Raw genomic sequence first — 4,178 nt, 5'->3', positions numbered from 1 at the left:
TAGGATGGCCTTGGCTGGGGCAGCTGGCCTCTCTTCCACGGGGCCTCTCGTCCCCTAGCGAGCGGCCAAGGCTTGTTCTCTGTGTGCCGTTAGAGAGAGCTCGTGAGTGGGGGAGGGGAGAGAGAGACTCTTAAGCAGAACCCACGCTCAGCATGGAGCCCAACTTGGGGCTCGATCCCAAGACCCTGGGATCATGACCTGAGGCAAAATCAAGAGTCAGATGCTCAACCTCCTGAGCCGCTCAGGGACCTCAGGGTTAGATCTCTTGACCCATGAGAGTGAACCCCACAAGGCTTGAGGCCCAGCCTCCGATGATTTGGAGGATCAAACTGAGTCACAGGGACGCCCAGAGGTACGGGGTGGGGGGCGCACACTGTGTCCTCACAGGAGGGACACCACGGCGTGTTTAGTTCCTACAACTCCGGGTCGTGATGGGCCCCCGCCCCCCGCCCGTGCCTGTTCTGACGTTTGCGCAGACATGGGCAGAGTTTGGACCCAGAGCTCTGGGGACAAGTCAGGGTGGCAGGTCACAGTCACAGGGCGGGGGGGGGGGACAGGGGCAGAACGGCCCCCAGGGTGGGGAAGCACAGCATTTCTTCAAGGCAGAGAGATTCTGCACCAGGACAGGGGGAGTGACCCACCGTGACCTCTGAGCCCATCCTGCCTCAGAAAGGCCATTCCCGGAAGAGGACGCCAAGGCCCCTGGTTAAAGATGGGTGGGGGGGTCCCCAGAAAAGTGGGGGCCATGCGTGTGCAGAAACCGCCCATTCGTCTATTCAAGAGCTGCCCGCCGCGGCTCTACTGCGTGCCAGGCGCTGCTCGGCCCTGCCTCACGGGGCAGCGCACAGGGAACTCCGTGGCAGTGACACAGGCTCCGGGGAAAACAAGCAGAATGGGGACGCAGAGCCAGCCCTGGGGAAATGGGAGGCCCTCGCTGAGCAGGTGGCCCTGAGCGCGTGGATGGGGAGCGCAGGCGAGCCAGCCTTCAGAATTACTAGACCGTGCTAGAACTCCGGTCGTGACCTGCCCCCCCCCACCCCCAGCCAGGGTGACACGCCAGCCGTCCCCCATGCTGGGCCCGTCCAGGAGGGTCCTCCAGTCCCGCGTGCACAGAGCCTGGGGACTCTCTTCCACTGACTCCAGTCCAGCCCGTGGTGGGAGGCGAGTCATTTGCGGTGGGACGGGTTACAGCTGGCGGAACTCACGGTCCAGAGCCACTGCCCATAAGCCTCCAAGGGTCCCCTCCCCCAAGGGGTTTAATGGGCCCCGAGGGGCATGCTGGGAACTCAGCCCGAGGAGGAAGTGTTCTGCAGCGATGCCGCCACTTGCGGATCCAGGCTTACACCCCGCCAGGCCTCCGTGCCCGTTGCACCGATGTCTGAGCAGGGCCCCAGCTGTGCACCCATCTCGGTGGGTAGAGGGGGAAGGGGACAGTCTAACTAGTGGGCAGTTAAGTGAGGAGCCCTCCGACCTCTCCCAGGGGCCCTACAGGGGAACCAGAGCCAGAGGACTGTGGGAAACAGCCCCAGATTACGAGGAAGGCCAGCAAGGACCCCCGATGGTTTGTAAAGAGCTGTCAGAGGCTGGGCAGTAACACTGTGCCTTGTTTCACCCACAGAAACAGCCATGACCCGCCGGATGGCCCGGCTCCAGGGGGGACCTCTGGGGAGCCTCCGTGCCCCCCCCCACAGTGCTCCACGAGTGGGTGGGAGGCTAGCCGGAGCAAGGGAAGGAGGCGAGAACTAGAAACACCTGGGTGGGGCGGGGACCCCTCCACCCCATGGAAGCCTGAGCCCACCCCCAAGACCTTCACCAGAGGTGTTGGAGCTGGAGCCTATGGGATGCGGACAAAGGGCAAAAATGCAGCGCACAATATGGCAGTGGGGGGCCGAGGGCCTTATCCCTGTGCCGCTTGTTGCACCAAACAGAAACCACTGCTGGGATTTCAAGGTGTTGAACAAGAGGAATGAAGCCTTTGCACCATCGCTAGAAAGGCTGAGAACTGGGGCTCCTGAGGGGGCCGCTGGATGGCCCCCACTGGAAGTGTCGTTATCCAGAACATCGTGCTGTAACTGACGCAGGATCAGGAAGACAGCGGAGCTAAACGCCACAACGCCAAAGATGAAAAGCAGACCCTGAGAACAGCCAGAAAGAAAGAACACCACCTTCAAGGAAAGACAATTCAACTGATGGCCAATCCTCCACGAGTAATGACGGGGGCAACAAAACATTGAATAAAGTCTCCAATGTGCTGAGAGAAAGTAACTCCTCAGAATCGGGTACCTGGCAAAACCATCTTTCAAGAAAGTGGGTGGAACGAAATAAAGATAATTCCAGAAGAAAAAGGGAGTCGTTACTTTGTGGCACGGGAATAAAAGAACAAATAGACAAGTCATACCTGATGAACATTAAGAACTTTTGTGCGTCAAAGGACGCGATCAACAGAGTAACAGGCAACCCACAGATCAGGAGAAAATATTTCCAAATCCCATATGTGATAAGGGACAGAGATTCAGAACGTATAGAGAGCGACCAAAAACAATGAGAAAAAAACAGGCAACCCAATTCAAAAATGGGCAAGCAACATGAACAGACATCTTCCCGAAACAGATACACAAATGACCAATAAACAGAGAAGAGGCTCAACGTCACTCCTCAGTAGGGAAATGCAAACCAAACCACAGGGAGCTTTCCTGTCATTGGGAGGCTACTGTCAGAAGGGAAAAGCCCCAGAAAATACTAATTGTGAGCAAGGTGATTGGGTGTTGGAACTCTCATTCTTTGCCAGGGGGTGGGTGGGGGGATATAAAATGGTGCAGCCACAGTAGAGAACATTCTAGCAATTCCTTGAAGAGTTAAACATAGAGTTAGCACATGACTCAGCAGTCCTGACCCTATACCCCTAGTCGAGAGCAAGGGGAAAACATCTGTTCACACAAAATCTGGTTCACAGATGTTCACAGCAGCTTCATTCATAATAGCCAAAGGGTAGACACAAACTAAGGGTCCGTCAGTGGTGAATATTGGATCCGTGGTGTGTAGTCTGTCCATACAATGGAGTATTGCTCAGCCACGTAAAGGAGTAAGGCGCTGACCCAGGCTACCGCGTGGACGAACTTGGAAATGTCATGCTGAGGGAGAGTAGCCAGGCACGAAAAGCCACATACTGTGAGACCCCACTTCTATGAGAAGTAGAGTAGGAGATGGGTAGTGCCAGGAGTCGGGGGAGTGAGGGGTGTGGGGTTTCTTCTGAGCTGAAGAACCTGGTCTAAACTTGGCTGGAGTGACGACGGCCGTACAACGGTGTGAAAGTACTAAGAAGCACTGAGTTGTACAACTTACATGGGTGAATCGTATTCATGGGCACCTGACTTACCGGCTCGCCGAGGCCATTTAGAAAACAAAAGGCGGAGTGTTTCCTTACTTCCCCAGTTCTGGCCCCAAATTTGCATGCGCCTCAGCCACACAAGGCCACCTGGAATGATTGTGCAGGCTGTGCAGTGCACAATTCCACGGGGCACCACTAGCATAGGCCGTGTACATAGACTCAACCCATCCGTCACACGCTCAGAAAACCGAGAACCCCCTAGAAGCAGTTGGCATTAAGTCAGGTACCACACACACACACACACACCACTAAAAAATCCTCTTCTTTTATCCCTAGAAAATCAGTCTAATCACACTCTGTCCAATAGAAATATGATGGGAGGCAGAAATGTAATTTAAAATCCTCCGGTGGCCGTAGTTTTAGACGTTAAAAGGCAGAAGCAAAATTAAATTTAATAACGTATTTTACTTAACCCTTTCTATCCATTATCACTTCAACACGTGATCCGTACAGGAGATTTTAATGAGATATTTTTCTAGCAACTGCGTCTTCGACGCACGCGCGTCTCAGTTCAGACTAGCCACCTTTAGGGCTCTCGGAAGCCGCGTGTGACCAGGGGCTGTCACATCAAACAGTGCCGGTCTGCACTCTAAATTGCGATGGCAGATTGACTGGAACCAAACTAGGAAGAAGAATTTGTTGGCTACTGTGACCCAAGGCCAGCGTAGACTAGCCTTCAGGCACGGCTAGATCCAGAAACTCTCTCTCTCTCTCCCTCTCCTCCCTGCCGCCTCCCTCCAGCCCTCCCCCCTCCCCCTCTCTCTCCCACCTCGCCTCTCTCTCCTCTCTC

Source organism: Crocuta crocuta, unplaced genomic scaffold (genome assembly GCF_008692635.1).
Source record: "Crocuta crocuta isolate KB4526 unplaced genomic scaffold, BGI_CrCroc_1.0 scaffold299, whole genome shotgun sequence".
Taxonomy (NCBI): domain Eukaryota; kingdom Metazoa; phylum Chordata; class Mammalia; order Carnivora; family Hyaenidae; genus Crocuta; species Crocuta crocuta.
The sequence above is the reverse complement of the archived record's forward strand: the minus strand, read 5'-3'. Positions refer to the sequence as shown.